The 20,340-nt window shown below is 43.5% G+C and overlaps 1 long non-coding RNA gene across 1 annotated transcript in view; it reads left to right on the forward strand.

Moving 5' to 3' along the window:
- Positions 1 to 1,175: 1,175 nt before the first annotated feature.
- Positions 1,176 to 20,340, forward strand: part of LOC147013859 (uncharacterized) — a 66,876-nt gene continuing 47,711 nt past the window's right edge. Inside the window, exon 1 of the long non-coding RNA XR_015050531.1 lies at positions 1,176 to 1,495. This is a non-coding gene — a long non-coding RNA (uncharacterized LOC147013859). The remainder of the gene's footprint in view (positions 1,496 to 20,340) is intronic.

The following is a 20,340-nucleotide window of genomic DNA, read 5'->3' on the forward strand; positions in this document are numbered from 1 at the left end:
GATCCGGGTCTTTGTGCAGAAAGTCAGAGTTCAAATGTCAGTACATCAAAAAAACTTCTGCTTCTCGGAGATGCGAAATCTTCCAGTTTTCGGCGCATGATATATTTCTGGTGAACAACAGCTCTTTTCGGTGCTTCATCATCATCATCGTATTGTTCTTTTTGAGTTTGAGATATTTTTCTTTTTGCCTCAATTGACACGTTTCGGTCAAATAGACATAATGGTATCAATTCTACCGAAATGCCTGAATGACCCGATACCAGACCTGAAGTTGACGGCAGTCAGTCAGTCACTGACTGACGGACTCAGTGATTCGATGGAGTAATGAGCAGACAATACAACAGATCTAAACAATAAATATCTCATACGTACAACAAGCCGTGTCAGTACAAGAACAAAAGATATAATTTCAAGTTGAAAATGGAAAATTTCCCCATTTTTGAGCCACGTTTCGGGACATACAGTATGTAACACTTTTTTGTGATCAAAAACATTTTTTTCGTGTTATTCACGTTCGAACCAACCAGTAAGCACGCAAAAATTTCATGAAAAATATCTCTGACATAAAAATACAAAAAAACATAATAATGCACATTTTTTACAATTTTTGACAGCTGGTAGCAACCCCTAGACAAATTTTTTTCAGGTTCATATATATATATATATATATATATATATATATATATATATATATATATATATATATATATGTATATATATATATATATATATATATATATATATATATAGTTTTGTTTTTTTTTTACTCATAAATATCAACCTAAATTGGGGTTAGCCCCATTAAATTTCCGAAAAAAAATAAAATAAGGACAGACCTAGTGATGAGGTGTTCGTTGATTGGAAGATGAGGTGAAGAGGAACGTCCAGAGATGTACATAAAGGGTGTAGTGGGCTGTCGGAAATGAAGCAAAGAATGTGTGAGGAGAATAGACTTATCGTGAGTGTAGAGAAATCTGTTAATGTAATTATTAATTAGTGTAGAACTGTACTTCGTTCGGCACCTGGCTCTCAATGAGCTTGGCCCAGCTGCCCCCGCTCACTCCGCTCAGCACAGCAGCCAATGGTGATGTACAAATTGAGCCAGACGAAGAGCCAGACAAAGAAAGCGAGCATGTGGAACTCTGTACATTTATTATCCTCCTGTGAAGGCGGAGCCCTGGAGGCAGAATAGGGAGCCCGTGGGCATATCCTCATGCCGCCATTGGCATGCGGATGCTTATCCCAGCCTTGGCCCCACTCAGGTGAGGATTCGATACCGGAAATGCCCTCATTCACCCCCAAACCCGGCCATGCGATGGAGCTCCAAGATTCAACATAGAGCGAGGCACCCGAACATGCGCCCCGGCCATGAGCACATCCTCCTCACTCCTGCCGGTCTCGGAAGGTGGCGGGGGTCATCAATAGCAGCGGTGAGCGGAGTGGTGTCCTTTGGCGTAGTCGTTGAGACATTGTGGTTGTGGCGTTCATAGAGTCGGTGAGTTTTGTATGGAGGCGGTTGTGTGTTACAACTTTCATGTTGTCGTTGAAATTCAGATGAGATTGCAAAAATTATTTCTCAAAAACATCAAAAGAAACAATTTCATTATTCCCTGCATTTTTGCATTGACCTGGTTGTGAAATACAACTGCCATGGACACTGGTGAGGAAGATGCATTTTGATCCACCCCATTGAAACAGTCAGAGGAAGATCCCAGGAGAGAACATTAAATGGGATTTAATGTTGTTGTTCGTCTTTTGGCTGCTCCCGTTAGGGGTCGCCACAGCGGATCATCCGTTATGATCCGCATACTGATTTGGCATAGGTTTTACGCCGGATGCCCTTCCTGACGCAACCCTGGTCGCCTTTTACGGCACAGGGATAAGGATTGGGTTTTGCCATGATTCCGGGCTGCCCTACATCCTCTCATAGTGCGGCCCAGCGCAGAGCACCCGTCCTCAAGCAATCCTCCAACCCAAGCCTCCGAGTAGCCAGATTACAGGCGCACGCCACTACGCCCGGTTTGAAATGGGATTTAATGTCTATCATGAAATTTCGGTTTTTGCGCAAACGGAAAATCACTGGCTCTACAATTAGCAGCGAGTCAACAGCCTGCTGCATGGTATGATCAATTTACACTTCACAGCCCATTCTGTCTGCACAGGAAGGCATGCCTTCTTCATTACATCATCTATTTACAGCGTACAAAATGACTTCTACTGCACTGTACTGTGTTTATCGCTACGTCAGGAATTAAACCTAGGTCAGACATAGAACCGCTATCTCTCAAACAGCCGATTACACAATCGTTACTAATTTAAATTCAATCAATGTATCAAAAATGGAAAGATACTAATTGAACATACTGACACCTCAAATTGGCTCTGGTGTTAACAATGTGCAATCTGGGAGCAACTACAAGAATATGGCAATCACCGTTTGTTTTCCACTTCGGTTTATAAGTTCCAGTTACACCCCTTAACATTTGTCTTGACTTTGAATCATAAACTTATATGTTTGTCTTTGACTTCTGTGCATGTTGGACGTTGGATAGAGCAGGTTGATCCTTCCAGTTCATCAAAGCTAGGCTTTCCGGACCAGATCCGCCACGTCTTATTGTTGTATCTTCGGCCCTGTTGCTGTTTCAGATTTCATCCAATTTTCCATGTTAGACCGTAAGTCTACCTTGTGTTGTATTGTCGAATCCATGTCCTTGTGGCTCTGGCAAACTCAACCAGGCAGCTTCTTTTTTTTTCCTAAGTATTGTCCTTCCAGCTTCCTCAACTTTATCCTATTCCTACTCCTCACTTCAAAAAAAAAAAACAGGAACTCAATCTGCCTGTACGAGTGCTTCCTTCTGACTGCACTGCCTGTGCTTCATTATTTATCCATGCCTTTTCTCAATACTGTATATCCAAACTGAATCTTCATTGAATGAAATGCTTCTTCCTTTAAAAGTTTTTAATAATATTTTAAAAATGCTTCACTTTCCTTATTTCTCTGTTAGGATCATCCAAGTATTCCTCTTCCTCATGATCTATTCCTCCTGTTCTTCTTCTCTTCGTCTTCTTTTTATTCACATGGCTTATTTTTCAAGCCTTTCTCATTCTTAAATGATTGGTCCATCAACCCTCCTACTGTAGCGACAGCACTACTTTCTTCCATGCTTTAAACAACCATTCATTCCACCCCTCCCATAATGTCTGTCTCCATATATCCAGACTGGGAATCTTGAGAAGTCAAATTTGCAGAGGTTGTCTGCACACAACAATCAATTCCCCTTTATGTCCATTAACGGTGTGAAACCCCTCCATGTCAGTATCCTCCTCCACATCAACATACCTGCGTCTTTCCAACTCCACACCTTCTCTGTGTCCCCTTCTTCAGCATCCCTCCACTTCATATCCCCTTTTTTCTGCATTCCTCTCACCTTACCTCCTCTATCCTCTCCCATTTTACCCATTAACATAACCTTCCCCATCTTCCACCTCACCCCAACCCCTCTCAGCTTCCCCTTTGCCCCGTCCTCTTGCAGCATTTTCCCCACAACAAGCACCCTCCCAGATTCCCCCTCCAAGCTTCCACCAACATGCTCCCCCTCCCCAACTTGCACCCTCCCAAACTCTCCCCACCCCACTCTCTCTCCGACCTCCTTTCCACATTCCTACATCCTTCCAACAGTGCCTCTTCCCCTGTCCCTACCTGTGTGGACCTAAACATCCGAGGCTTCTGCTCCAATTTGACGTCTCTCCATCCAGGCTGATGCTGATAAACCGGACATCATCTGTTCAACATAATTTTTCCTTCCACAGGACATCCCTGACTCCTTAGTACATCTCTTCCTTGCCATTATCTCCTCTGGTTTGATAAGCCTGAACCCTGTCCTGATGGCAGAGTGGCACTTTGCATCAATAACTCCGTTTTTCACTGTCCGTTTACTGCTCTTACACCTCACAACCACCAGGAGTACATTTGGCTGCAACTTCCCTCCACTGCCACCTCTTGTTTGTCTGCGTGTTGTACTGTCCTCCAAACAGTGATGACTCCATAAACATCTCTCTCAGATAACATGGACCAACGTTTAACCAATATATCTCTCTATCTCTATCTCTATCTCTATCTCTATCTCTATCTCTATCTCTATCTCTATCTCTATCTCTATCTCTATCTCTATCTCTATCTCTCTCTCTCTCTCTCTCATATGTGGCGATTTCAATTGGCACCATGCAACTTGGATGGATGTCGTACCTCTCTCACTAGCCATGGCACTTCAGCAAAGAACTTATGTGACTCTATTGGACTGAATCAACCTGAGAACTTTCCAACCCGGATTTCTCCAAATGGCAAATCCTCCCTTCTGGACTTTGTTGTGGAATTTTGTTGTTAACCGACTCGGTGTAAATCCTACTACTCAATTTGTAAGAAACAATTAATTCACTGTCCACAACGAAAAGTACATTTCATCAGATAACCTTTATTCTTAACATGGTACCACGGATTCCAAAGCAGTGAGATGGTATACATCCACAATGATTTGCACTAAGCTAAGATTGCATTTCCTGGCATTTATATGCTTTTGTGGGAGTGGAGGGGGCTGATAAGCATTAGGCAAAATAACTCCAACTGCAATACGTGTCCACTAGGTGAAAAAATAATGGCAAAAGTTGCAGTGTTATCAACCAGGTCACTTTGTTCCATAGCAAGACATTCCTTTTATCAACATTGAGGTCAAAAGAATCTTGAGTAAAGGGAAGCATAACTGACAGCCAATTCGACTTATAACATAAAAATTAAATTTATAAAGCACCAGCAACCATTATAATTGAGAGTACATTAATATAATTATTTTTTTTTCTCCCACAATTTGGTGATGACAAACTTCCCTGCTAATGTCTCCTGCTCTTCCTCTGCTCCATTTGGTTCATCTGATCATGTACTTGTGAGATTAACCTGCTATTTGGCTATTTTCAGACAGCTGCGTCAGCATCGGCATGTCTGGCAGTTCACTCAGGCAGACTGGCAGGGACTGCAAACAGCCATTTCACTTTGGGACTGGTTTCCTAATTCTGTTACCCCTGATATTAAGTCAGCTTTGGAATTCTTCCACAGAAACCTCCTCTGTCTCACACGAAGATCCATCTCATCTAATCTTTAGTTTTCATACCCTTCTCCTTGCCCATGGTACACTGAATATGTGGTGAGGCTGTTGTCTTGAAACAACACGCCTTCTCTTCCTGGAAGGCAAACCTCACCAAACGCAATCTCAGATCATTCTACAAAGCCTGCAACAAGTGTGTGTCCACTCTCAAGAGAGCCAGAAAACAACATCTGGCCAACCTCAAGATTGAACTTTCAAACTTGTCTCCCTCCTCTGAAACTTAATGACACCTGGTTAAGTCTGTCTCTGGTGTATGCCCCCTCCCCCTCATAACTTCCCTCACTTAAAATGGCACGACATCCGACTCTACTTGTGAGAAGGCTGAATGCCTCAATTCTGTGTTCCCAAACCCTCATTCTCTATACCCACCCTACCCAGTCACACTTAACTGCTCCTGGAGGTTTTTGCACTGAAGAAGGTGGAAAAGATTCTGACAACCTTCGACTCTGTTTCTACAACTGGACCAGATGACATCAATTTACATGTCCTAAAATCCTGCTCTGCTGCTCTTGCACATCGCCTTTCTGCTCTCTTCACTGCAGCATTTGCCCTAAGTCACCTTCCATCTCCTCGTAAGTCAGCCTATATCACTGCATTGCATAACCAAACTGCTAAAACCGATTCCCTTAGCTACAGGCATAACAGTTTACCTCCAATCATCAGAAAAATCATGGAATCCATCATCACAGTTTATATGAAATCATTCCTTTTCTTCAACAGACTCATCTCAGATCACCAATTCGGATTTAGACCTGGTCACTCCACCTTTGGCATGCTGCTTCTACTCTCCCAACAGTGGATGGAGGCTTTCAATGTCAGAAGTGAGATCAGAGCTGTCACTCTGGATATATCGTGAGCTTTTGATACAGTTTGGCATCCTACCTTGCTCTCCAAACTCTCTGCCGATGGAATCTAAGGACAACTCCACTCTTGGATTACTGACTTTCTCCCCTCTCATAGCCAACATGTGGCTCTCAACGGAACCCTTTCTTCTCCTCTCCCTGTCGAGGCTGGAGTACCTCGAGGCAATGTTCTAGGCCCCATATTATTCCTCATCTTCATCGATGATCTCACCGACTCTCTGGAAAATCTTTATCTCTTTGCTGATGACTCCACCCTCTGCTGTGACATATCTCTTCCTTCTGACAGACAGGCAGCAGCCTCTTCCCTCTCTTCAGACCTTGACAAAATCACAAACTGGTGAAGCACTTGGAATATGTCTTTCAAACCTGAGAAATCCCGCACACTCATTCTCTCCAAAAGGACCGTTCCGCAAACCCTCCCATCGACCTTCCCGACGACCCGTCTCAAAGAGGTTCAGTCACTCAAACTCTTGGGTCTCACTCTCAGCCATGATCTTTGTTGGACAAGCCACATTTCAAAGTTGGTCTCCAAAGCCAGATGCCGACTGGGCATTCTCCGTGCGGTGCCATTTGAAGTGAGGGAAGGGAAGCGTACACCAGAGATGGACTTGACAAGGCACCATCAGGTTTTAGAGGAGGACGACAAGTTTGAAAGCCGTTGTTTTCTGGCTCTCCTGAGAGTAGACACAATTGTTGCGGCCTTTTTGGAATTTGCCTTCCAGGAGGAGAATGCAAGCTGTTTTATGACAACGGCCTCACCACAGGATTCAGAGTACCAAGAGCAGGATGATGGATGAGATAATTGAAGATGAGGTGGGAATAATCTGTGCATGAGAGAGAGAGAGAGAGAGAGAGAGAGAGAGAGAGAGAGAGAGAGAGAGAGAGAGAGAGAGAGAGAGAGAGAGAGAGAGAGAGAGAGAGAGAGAGAGAGAGAGCAGGTTTCTGTGGAAGAATTCCCAGGCTGAAGTAATATCAGCGTCGGTAGATATAGGAGACCAGTCCTAAAGTGTTAAAAAAAATCCCAAAAAAATCTATGCCCCTACATTCACCAATTTGACATTCGCGACATTTTCCTTGAACATATCCCCCACGAATGTCAAGGTCTTTCAGTAAATCTATGTGCACAGTGTGTATATATATATATATATATATATATATATATATATATATATATATATATATATATATATATATATTATTATATTATTATTATATTATTTAATAGATCAAAACTGTGCTATAGTGGGGCAACTTAGCTAAATATAGCATAACAATAGTGCATTTTGTGAGGAAAGCACCAAATTTGGCACACTAGTGGCCTATCATATTATGAAGAGATTTGGATATTGGGCAATCTCAAAATTTTTGATGGCAGTAGAAAATGGCTGCCACAGCCATCAGCGGCTAAATTTGAGATGGTCCAATATCCAAATCTGTTCATAATATGTTGGGCTACTAGTGTGCCAAATTTGGTGCTTTCCTCACAAAATGCACAATTGTTATGCAAAGTTGCCCCACTACTGCTCAAACTGTGTTGATTCCCCCATTGGTTGCACGGAATGGTTTTGTGACCGCCCCACCCACCTCTCCCCTCCCTGACACCCCCTCTTTGTCAGATTTAAAACAGCAATGTTTGTCTTGTGCTTGTAAAAAAAGAAAAGAAAAAACTGAAGATGAATGATGTGGTTGCAGGAAGTGAATTTGGGAGAAAGCCAGTAAGTCTGTCAGCCGTGGCAGCAAATTCAGCCCTAATAGCACGGTTTGTATGGCAAATGGACCTTTGAAATCGGAGCAAGGCCGCAAAAAAGAGCCTTTTGATGTGTTCATCTTGCCTTTTACAACGTTCCGATGGTCGGGTCGCCGGTTTGCGGATCACTTGCCCTCAGGAGGAGAAAAACAAAAAAAACCTTCTGCGTGGGGCCTATGTCGATCACCATCGAGTCTCTTGCCGCTTGCGCAGGTATGGCACAAAACGATGTCGAAGTGATCACAAATGCTGGAGTGGATCAACAGGTTTCTTTGTCGGGTGTGAAGACGCACAAACACCGCACGCAGAGCTGAACACTTGGCAACTATGATGCAATAATCCTCACAGGCATTCCGTGTTTACCATTGCTGTGGTACTCGTTAATGGACAATGAGGAGCGAGTCGTGACAGATCGACACCGAGCTGCAGAGAAGGCTGTCAAAACGTTGAAACGTTGTCAAAATAGGGCTGTGCCATCGCTGTTGTACCCTGGTCACGAAGCTGTGTTTGTTTGCGAGACGCTGATGCTCCGAGGGAGTTCCTGTAAAATCTACCAGTAAAGTTTAGTCCCGCATGTGGTGAGGTCATGCGGATTCCAGGAACTGGGATCAATTATTATTGGTATTATTATTCTTGTTTTTATTATCACTCGTGCGTGGCCGTACGTGCAAAAGAAAAAGAAAAAAAAGAATTGTGACGTCAATTGTGACGTCATAGCACCGTGTCTTGTCGTTGGTTTGGCAATTTAATGGCCATAACTTGGAAACCACTTGTCCGATTATTATCAAACCTTGGAAAGGCACATCCACAGGGCCCCAGCAATATACCTGGCAAGTTTCAATTAGATCGGACCAGTGGTTGTCGAGAAACGGCGGTCACAGACAGACAGACAGACAGACAGACAGACACACAGAGATTGCTGGAATTATAGATAGATGTTGCCTATCTGCGATCTCACACCTTGCAAATGAAGGAATTGGCTCAGTTTATGAACTACCATCCTGTCGTGATTGGCAGACGTATCATTTTTCAATGTCGTCGTGTTGCTTTGGACCCTCAGCGAGAGCATGCTGTTGCATGCGGGTGTTATGGCTAAACTACAAATGTCTACCCTTGGTGCCACATGCCATTTGGGCGGCTTGATGGTGGAGTGGGTAAGGCCTTGTTGCATCATTGCTCTTACTCGTATGGGTTCGAGTCCCATGGGCCCTCAGAGCGACGTCGTTTTAGGTTCAAGCTGTGGAGCGGCGACCTGTTCTCAGCTTAGGAAACATTCACGACTTGTGAGTAGGCCATTACTCTCCCAAGGAGAGGCTATTGGCCTGCCTCCATACCTAAGTGTCATCATTGCTGCGTCACACTCTTAACAGAGACTCTTGGCAAAGGACTCTTGGCAAAGGTTGTGCTGGGTAGTTTGCCATTTCCTCCCCAGCAGTCGGTCGAATAATTTGTAATTTGTTCAGTGTGTCGGTGACAACTCCTCTGCTTTTTGTGAAAGACTTCGACGTTCACCAACGATCGGTGCCGGCAGAAGAGCTCTCCGGCTCAATATCCTCTCGAAGGATGGCGGACACAATGATGCTTGCTCGAAGTGAAACACCAGGCATTGGTTTATTGCTGGGTCGAGATTCAAACCCAGGCTAGATAGCTCAAGGATGAGTATGCATGACTCTAGGCTACCCTGCCAGCCCTACACCAACCTATTCCACAAAGAGTATTCCTTGGCAGCATCTACTCTCCAATCAAGAGGAATAATTTATGGCGTCTGGTACCAAGGACCTGGTTATATAATAGGACTTTCCTTCAAGGAACTTCAATGAAGCCTGTCAAAGTCTGCGCGGTGGTTGCCAACCTGTGGTTGTTTGTTCATCCTCATTCACTTTTAAATTCTAAGTGTCAAGCAAGGAAGCAGTACATACCATTTTTAGTCTTGTGTACGACTCGGACGGGTTTATGGCAGAAAGCTTTAGCAAAAAAGAAACTCAAACTCTTAAATTCATCATGACGGAGATGAGACATGAACATAAAATCAACAAATGCATTTGGGAAGGGGATGACAGGATGGCCTCGAGGTACACACACTCACCTCTTCGCCTTCTAGTCGAGGTTTGAATCCTGACCCAGCTATAAGCTGTCATCCCGTGGTTCCACAGGCATGCTGAATCATCAGTGTGTGTGTGTGCCGTCCCTCGGATGGACGATAAACTGGACGTCCCATCTGCCTGCATTAGTTGGTGAAGGTAAAAGATCCCACTGCGTCCTTCGCGAAGAGTATGTGAGCTATCACCGGAACTCTAAACAAATTCCAAATTCCTGTTCTACTGTTGGGAAAGCAATGGCAAACCACCCAGGATAACCCTTGCCAAGAAACCGCTTCAGAGGTTCTGGACCTGCCCTTCTGGCAGAACACACCAAAATACGAATATCCATTTGAGAAGCAAACAATACCCAGCAAGTTTCAGGGGATGACGTTTGGCATCCATTGAATGGGCTAACACAGGCAGGTGCACTGCGTTCAGGACACTTCGGTAATTACATATGTTCCTTAACAAGGAACCTCAAAGCAGGATAAGGCCATTAGGCCTATAAAAGGCCTGCTCTACTATTACCAAGTTGTGAATTTTTTGTCTCTGATCCATCATTTATCAATTCTAAACATCAAGCAAGGAAGCAGCACGCACCATGTTTTTTTAGTCTTTGCTACGACTCGGCTGTGGTTCCACTCCCAGACTCGAATTGGACACTCTAACCACTCCACCACAAAATCTGGTGTCTGTACTGGGAAGCAAACATCACGGTAGGCAATATTACAACTATAACGTATGATAATATATTATATACATATGATAATGGTAAACTTTTTCCAGTTCAGTGTTTTTGAAGAGTTCCAGACCCCCAGAACCCGAACCCCTCAAATAAACAGGTACTTCACAAGGAGTGGGGGCCCGGTGTGCTCTACTCGATGCACGGTGCGTGGCTCACCCTTTTAGTGCAACACCTTTTCCACTCTGAGATGTGCAAAGAGCATGATGACGTCACGCACACCAAGTACCGGGAAAAGGTGTGTGGGTGTTTTCTGAGGTATGACGGTCGTTGGGCATGCCCACATCATTCACAGAAGACGCGGACGACAACTTGTCGCCTGAAACTATAGCCACGTCGAAACCGCATTCCGTGAGCATCGCAACTGACCGTCCATCTCATGGAGATGCCGTGCGCGTTTTGGCTCAGGATAGTGCAGGATTTTTTTGGCATCTAAACATGTTCCTTGAGGTCGTGGGAGTTGTTTTGGCAATGCTGGGTTTTCATTTTTTGATTTGAGTTATTTCATTATTTATTGTGTGTGTAGTTGGAGTTGAATCCATCTGGATTCAAATCTGAATGCTGAATTTCGAACACAGAGGCAGCCATTAGTAAATAGTAGATTTTTCTGCAAAAATACATTACAAGCCAAGAGTCCCATCTTCTTGAGGAACTTAAAAATCATATTTGTTTGATCTATAGTGGACTGTTGTGGGACGGTACTCAAACTTTTCCCAAGCCCCACCACGTTGCCACGTGAACAAACATCAATTGTCTTGCCTCCGGTGAGCTTCCTGCCTTCGGCCACGACTTGTCCTGCCTTCAGTGAGCGTCGTATTCAATTTAACCTGCAATGAAGTCCAAGCTCAATTTTACAATTCATTGCCTCGGATTGGCTATAAAATGTCACGTGTTTTCCGCAGCGAATCAAGGGCCTGCAAAGCCATGACTTGGTTACCTCCACAGAAATTGCCAGAGAATGAAGTTTAAATTGCATTTTGCTCCTCGATTTTCATTTTAAGGTGTGAAGTGAAAATGTAATTATCATCAAATCTTCCAATTTTCAGTTTTTAAAACGAGTTTACCTTTTCTTTAAATGCAGATCCCCATCGGGGAAGGACCTCAGACTTACTCAATCAAGTCGATGCGGCTCCGGCTAACCAGCTGAGCTCCACCGTCACCCCAAAGGATAATGGTGATTCTTCATCAAAGTATCATTATAACTTCCCCCTTTAGGTTGTATAATGTTCCACAATGCTTTGCAAAAAGAGAAGGCCATTTTGTGTTAAAAGCAAGACCAAATTTTAAATCGCTGCTCCTCATCTGCAGAATGGCTTATCCTTGGTTTTTACAATCTGTATTTTTGAACTCTTGTCTTCAAGGTTTCTCCACTTCAGATGGGCTCAAGTGAAAGCTTTCACTGAACTGTTTTGTTCTTGCTGTTGAGGATTAAAGTCCGAAAAAGCCCTTCCAAAGAATGTCAATGTCTTGGTAAAACTCTTGAAAATCCAGGTGACCATTGTATTCTGGGCTGGCAGGATGGCTTATAGGTACACACACTCGCATCGGAGGTGTCTAGCCTGGGTTTGAATCCCGACCCAGCGAAAAATTGTCATCCTGGTGTTTCACAGTCAGGGTGATACATGAGTGTGAGTGCCGTCTCTTGGATGTTGAATCTGCAGACGTCCCATCTGCAGGAATTAGTTGCTGGACGTTAAAGATCCCATGGTCTCCTTTGCGTAGAGTAGGTGAGCTAGAGCTAACACCCTGAACAAATTCCAAATTCCTGCCCTGACTACCTGTGGCAAAGTAGCGACTCGACCAGCATTGTAACCTGAATCATTGTAACTAATTTGGTGGCAACAACACTCTGTATAAGAGTGAGGTTCCATGATCAGATCTGACCTGATTGTGCACTGCTCTTTTTGAGTAGTGGTCAATTATCATGCCTCGTGATGATCTTTGCTCTGTCGGTACATCGTTGAATGATTCCAAGAGTAGCACTCTGAAAACCAAAACACTTATCCATTTATTCGGGCCTTGATTGAAGGCCCTTCTTCTCATGAGAACTCCTCACTCATGATGGTGCTCATCGACATCCACCAATAATTTCGTTTTTCACAAGAATATTGAAGCAATTTATTTGTAAAATGTATAGTACAATGGAAGAAAGTTAAAATTATTTGAAGAGGGGACACCTCTGGTCGAGGGCACTTGGTAGAGGGGACACCTCTGCCATGCAATGCCTGATCCACGAGAACATATCGGGCCCAAAACATGTTTGAAATATCATGCTATACAGTACTACATCGTTTTTGGCCCAATCTTTCAATGTTGAAGAATCACTTTAAAAATTTTAAATTCTCGTATCCAGATCCGGATTCGTATCTTCACCAAAATCGAATCAATTCATCCTCATCAAACACCCAACGTGCCCACCAAGTTTCATCCGAATCCGTCAACAACTTTTTGAGATATCGCGCTATATATCGTTTTTGGCGCGATCTCTCATTGGTGAAGAATCACTTTAAAAATTCTAGTCGTCGGATTCGGATCCGGATCTTCACTAAAATCCAATCAGTTCGTCCTTGTCACGCACCGAACCTGTCCACAAAATTTCATCCAGATCCGTGCACAACTTTTTGAGACATTCTGTGCACAGACAAACAAACAAACAAACAGACAGAAAGGGGTGAAACATAACCTCCTTCACCTTTGGTGATGGAGGTAATAATGAACGCAAAAGGTTACGAAATAACTTGCTTGAAAAGACTTGATCGAAACAAGATTGACAGTGTAAAAACAAATTAATTAATGAACAGGAAAACAAAGTTCCATAATTTGCTACTTTCCAAAACTCAGATCATTTTTTTTCCGACACAGCGGCGGAGTTCTACGTGGTCAGAGAGAAAGCGATGAGGTTTTTTGATTAGGCAGGTTACACACTTTCAAAAACGAGTTTGGAATTTCCAAATGATCACACATTAACATTTAATTCAGCATTGCCGGTGTAAATCGTGGAAATAACATACGTGGTGCAAATCTTCGATCAATTACAGGTAACTTGACTCCATTTCCTGTGAGTGGGATACAGTTCATTGTGGAAACCTTCATTTTCTTGAATCAAAGTGATCTTGCTTGTGAGGAATCTGCAGAAACTGACTTTTTTGTACGCAAAGTCGAGCCTTATAGTGGGGCAACTAAGCATAACAATTGTGCATTTTGTGAGGAAAGCACCAAATTTGGGCACACTAGTAGCCTATCATATTACGAACAGATTTGGATATTGGACCATCTCAAATTCAGCCGCTGATGGCTGTGGCAGCCATTTTCTACTGCCATCAAAATTTTTGAAATGGCCCAATATCCAAATCTGTTCATAATATATTAGGCTACTAGTGTGCCAAATTTGCTGCTTTCCTCACAAAATGCACAATTGTTATGCTATATTTAGCGAAGTTGCCCCACTATTATGGAAGAGCTAGAAAACCAAACACAACAGAACTAGAACGGCACTCAGTAGAGAGCATACCTCCACCAGGCTTAACAGTTTACGTTTTGTATCCCACTGAAAGGCTGGATCTGCATTCGGACCTGAGCCAAAATCGAATCGGATTGTTGTTGTCATCGACCCAACTCATCTACCGAGTTTTGTCATAATCCGTCCTTAACTTTTTGAGATATTGTGCTTATACATCGTTTTTGGGCCCCATCTCACAATGGTGAAGACTAACTTAAAAAAAATTCGGATCCGGATCCAGATCTTCACCAAAATCTAATCAATTTGTCCGTGTCACAGACCAAACCTGACCACCAGGTTTCATCTGAATCCGTACATAACTTTTTGAGATATCCTACTCACAGTCAGACAACCAGACAGCGCTGAATACATAACCTCCTTCCATCTTCCGTGGCGGAGGCAACGGCTATAGAATGCAGTGGAAAGTGCGGATAAAGCAGCAAAAGCTTCAGGGTCGAGGGATGCAACAGCGGGATACGTGGAGGAAGAATGGGCGAGGGAAGAAGAAGAGAAAGGGAGAGGAGGAGAGAGGAGAAAGACACAGGGGTTGAGCAAGCATGATACAAACTTAAGAACAAGTGAAGTGCTGAGAGAGCAGAAAGGGAAAGCTGGGGATGATAGAGCAATGGAACGAATAAACATAAGCATGTGTGGAGCGAGATGTGAGAAAACATAGTAAACTGGTAAGGGGTTGGCTTAGGGAGGGTTAATGGGGGTGAGAAACATCATGAAATGTGATGGGGGGTAACCTGAGGAGTAGGTGAAATGTCATCTTAAAGCTCTGGATGGAAGAGTGCGATTGATCCGACTGAGGATGTTGGTTCCACAGGTGAGTGGGAAATGGGAACAAATGGAGTGGAAGTGAGCATGGATGCTTGATTTAGGGAGTTGATTGATGGCAGAATGCATGTGCCCAGGAGAAAGCTGTTGATTGGGGGGGGGGGGGCAGATGGAGTATGAAAGGACAGAGTGTGCAAGAACAGAAAGGAGGCAGTAGAAGACAGAAAAGCCACCAATCTGTCTGTCTGGCATGAGCAATAGGTCGAGAGATTCAGCTTCATCAAGGGACAAACCAGACGAACCTCGAACACCATGACATCAAGATGGGGAAGTTGTGAAACAGGGGCACAAGCCCAAAGAGGAGAGCAGTACTCAACTGAGCATGCAGTTGAAGGCCTTGGATGTTGTGAGAAGTTCATATTTGCCTCATCGTCAGCAGCAAGTTTGACGAGGAGGTTGTTGAACGCTCCCAGAGCCGGCCTTCTCTTTACATTTTACACACAGCTGCTTCTTTCTCCCGGCATGCCCTCGGCGACGTACCAGCACTTGTGCCAAAGCAGCAGTGCTCAGGGCTTTCACCCTTCTCATCCTCTCCCTGCATTTCTTGTTCGTCGCTATTTTTTTTTCTGACAAAGGCATCATTGAGAGTGGCCAATCTTTGACAAAACGAGATTGCAGAGTTTTGATGCCGACGGTCTTGTTGCATCACTTCAGCTGGTGTCGGACCGGCTCAACGTCAATCATACAACAGGTGCTGGCAGATGAGTCCTATGGTCTAACGTCCTTCGAATGGACAGCACACGTATTGATGCCTCTTCCTGCCTGTGAAACCCAGGATGACAGTTTATAGCTGGGTTAGGGTTCAAACTCAGGCTAGGCAGCTCAGAGATGAGTACATATACCTACCTCGAAGTTATCCTGACTGCACCTCCCGACGTTGCTGCAGAGAACAGTTGCTAACTTGGCAACCTCCCTCAACCCTTTCAATGATTCCATGATTAATGTCATTGGCTGAAGTTGATGAACTAGTGAGACATTCCATACCCATTGCGCGTGTGCCACAAAGTAGTGGGAGAAGGAACAAAGAGAAATTCCCAAATATTTGTGGTAAACATGCATTTGTTTCAGAGAAATCACTCATAATTTGCCAATGTATCTGAGGTTGCTTGGGTAACTTAATCATTATGCACATTCGGCAGTTGAAAAGTTGATGAAACAAAAATCCTTGAAACCTAGAGACGCCGGTTGACGACCGTTCTCAACATGATCCATTTCAGAATCGGATCCAGAACTTTCAGCCATATAGAAACTAAAAGAACCTGCTATATCTCTTCTTACTCTTCCTCATTCTCACTTGATTCATCTGCATACTCCCCTGAGATTTCTCTTCCTCTTCATTTTCAACTTCCTTTTCCTCATTTTCATTCTCACATGATCCTGGTGAATCCAGACTCTGTTGTTTTACATCTTTTTTCTCGGTATTTTTTGCTCCAACGAAGGCAGCTTGTACTTCACTTGATCTTTTTCCTTCTTCACTCTCCTTAACTTTATGTTTTTGACGCTGTCCACCGCTTATTTCCCCCCACATTTTTGATTATTTCATTGCTTGATTATTTCATACTGTCCATACCTGGAATGTCCATGTTTCATACTGTCATTACTCGGAACGTCCATGTTTTAAACCATCCATATCCGGAATGTCCATGTTTCATACCATCCATACCCGGAATGTCCATGTTTCAAACCATCCATATCCGGAATGGCCATGTTTCATACCGTCCAGACCCGGAACGTCCATGTTTCATGCTGTCCAGACCCGGAACGTCCATGTTTCATTCCGTCCATACCCAGATTGTCCATGTTCCATACCGTCCAGACCCGGAACGTCCATGTTTCATACCGTTCAGACCCGGAAGGTCCATGTTTCATACCGTCCAGACCCGGAACGTCCATGTTTCATACCATCCAGACACGGAATATCCATGTTTCATGCCATCTATACCCGGAATGTCCATGTTTTATAGCGTCCATATCCAGAATGTCCATGTTTCATACCATCCATACCTGAAAAGTCTATATTTCACACTGTCCAGACCCAGAACATCCATGTTTAATGCCGTCCATACCTGAAACGTCCATGTTCCATACCGTCCATACCCGGAATGTCCATGTTCCATACAGTCCATACGCGGAATGTCCATCTTTCATCCCGTCCAGACCCGGAATGTCCATGTTTCATACCGTCCATACCCGGAATGTCCATGTTTCATACCGTCCATACCCGGAATGTCCATGTTTCATACCGTCCAGACCCGGAATGTCCATGTTTCATAACGTCCATACCCGGAATGTCCATGTTTCATACCGTCCATACCCGGAATGTCCATGTTTCATACCGTCCAGACCCGGAATGTCCATGTTTCATAACGTCCATACCCGGAATGTCCATGTTTCATACCGTCCATACCCGGAATGTCCATGTTTCATACCGTCCAGACCCGGAATGTCCATGTTTCATACCGCCCAGACCCGGAATGTCCATGTTTCATACCGTCCATACCCGGAATGTCCATGTTTCATACCGTCCATACCCGGAACGTCCATGTTTCATACCGTCCAGACCCGGAATGTCCATGTTTCATACCGTCCATACCCGGAACGTTCATGTTTCATACCGTCCATACCCGGAACATCCATGTTTCATACCGTCCATACCTGGATCGTCCATGTTTCATACCGTCCAGAACTGGAATGTCCATGTTTCATACCGTCCATACCCGGAACGTCCATGTTTCATACCATCCAGACACGGAATATCCATGTTTCATGCCATCTATACCCGGAATGTCCATGTTTTATAGCGTCCATATCCAGAATGTCCATGTTTCATACCATCCATACCTGAAAAGTCTATATTTCACACTGTCCAGACCCAGAACATCCATGTTTAATGCCGTCCATACCTGAAACGTCCATGTTCCATACCGTCCATACCTGGAATGTCCATGTTCCATACCGTCCATACCCGGAATGTCCATGTTCCATACAGTCCATACCCGGAATGTCCATCTTTCATCCCGTCCAGACCCGGAATGTCCATGTTTCATACTGTCCATACCCGGAATGTCCATGTTTCATACCGTCCATACCCGGAATGTCCATGTTTCATACCGTCCAGACCCGGAATGTCCATGTTTCATAACGTCCATACCCGGAATGTCCATGTTTCATACCGTCCATACCCGGAATGTCCATGTTTCATACCGTCCAGACCCGGAATGTCCATGTTTCATACCGCCCAGACCCGGAATGTCCATGTTTCATACCGTCCATACCCGGAATGTCCATGTTTCATACCGTCCATACCCGGAACGTCCATGTTTCATACCGTCCAGACCCGGAATGTCCATGTTTCATACCGTCCATACCCGGAACGTTCATGTTTCATACCGTCCATACCCGGAACATCCATGTTTCATACCGTCCATACCTGGATCGTCCATGTTTCATACCGTCCAGAACTGGAATGTCCATGTTTCATACCGTCCATACCCGGAATGTCCATGTTTCATACCGTCCAGACCCGGAACGTCCATGTTTCATAGCGTCCAGACCCGGAATGTCCATGTTTCATACCGTCCAGACCCGGAACGTCCATGTTTCATACCGTCCATACCCGGAATGTTCATGTTTCATACCGTCCACTCCTGGAACATGAGCACAGCCAATGAATGCTCCGCTCACATCAATGACTGCTCCTTTGGATTAACGCTGCTGTGAATTTCGCTCTTGATTGCAAGCAGTAAATACTGTATAAAATTCCATATATAAATCCCTGGAGAGCCCAGTCAAAGTGAAATTCGATTTATCGCCACATTTTCTTGAAAATTCGGTGAAAATATTCCCTGTAAATACGAGAGGCAAAAACAAAATATCAGTCATCACATGCACATGTGTAGCCTTTGGAGATACTTTCTTTTTTAATGTAAAATATAATCGCAATACCGATGAGGTTGCCAAATTTTATATAAAAAACATCCCAAAAAACCTTTGTGGGTTTATGCCAATATCGACATACTTTTTTTGGAAGACACCACCCAGGGGTCCAATGGAGGATTTTAATTGTGGAGATTCAAGGATATTGTACTTTTTCCAATGCAAGTGCACAAATAAACACTTATTTTTCCATTGTCTTTTTGTGCATGACAAATTACAGCTCATAGATATAAGTCTAAGTTGGACAGCCAAGTCACAGAACTGTCTGTTGTTAAGTGGATTGCCCTAAATCCTTCATCAAATTTCTGTAGGTGACACTCATTCTTTTTCCATTTATAACATGAAACGGAATTTAGGTTTGTTGGAAATGGAAAATCACTCGCTCTACAAATGCATCTTACATTTAAACACACAAACCCCCCTTCTCCCCACCTCAAAAATAAAATTAAATTAATACAAGCCGGGATTTGACGATGGTTCGCGAGCATTATTGAACAATGCCACGATAGGTACAATTGAGTTAGTGGAAGCTTTTGAGGAAGCCCTACATTAAAAAACCTATCTCTTCCGTCAAAATTGACCAAATCAAATCAGATTTTTTTATATGTTGTACTTATGGACATTACACACAGCTTCTAGGAAATGAAATTGCGAGAAAAAAATAAAATAAAATAAAAAGCTCAAGTGGGTGTGGCTCTGTCCACAAGGGGCATGGGACGTCCCTCATACAAAAAGACACAACTAGACCATGATATCTAGCTTGTGTCCAAGTTTCATCAAGATCGCATCAAACGTCACGGAGCTTTGCTCTGGAGAGAGTCACAAACAGACAGACAGACAGACAGACACACACACACACATACACAACACAACGAAAATAGTGGTCACTGCTGGCACCCGTGAGCAAATATATATATATATATATATATATATAAATATATATATATATATATATATATATATATATATATATATATATATATATATATATATATATATATATATATATATATATATATACCATGGAACAAGGTCATCGATACCAAATTGCCAATGTGATGCAGCGTCAGCTCAAGATCCAGGGGTGTTGTTTGATATTTGTATCTATGACAACCGCACCTATGTATATTTTACTCTCTGTAGTAACTGTAAATTGATAAGACGATGTAAATTTAATTGGACAATAAGCTGCATCAAACTTTTACACCACCTGACCTTTGGATTTGGGTCCTATTACCTTATCAATTCAGCAGTATTTTCATAATTTCAGCTGCAAAAAAAAAAAAAATCTCCCAGTGGCGCCTCTTCTTCATCTGGCACCCACGGGCAATTACAGGACTTTCAAAATGATGTAATCTGCCACAGAATGCTCGGTGCGCATACGCAGAAACCCCTAGAAACAGCAGTGTTCAGGACACCCTAAATATATTGTCTGAGAGATAAGGATTGTGACCTAAAATAGCTCACAAAGCTTCT

Source organism: Eptatretus burgeri, chromosome 13, assembly GCF_056783735.1.
Source record: "Eptatretus burgeri isolate ZD-2024b chromosome 13, Ebu_testis_v1, whole genome shotgun sequence".
NCBI classification, from domain to species: domain Eukaryota; kingdom Metazoa; phylum Chordata; class Myxini; order Myxiniformes; family Myxinidae; genus Eptatretus; species Eptatretus burgeri.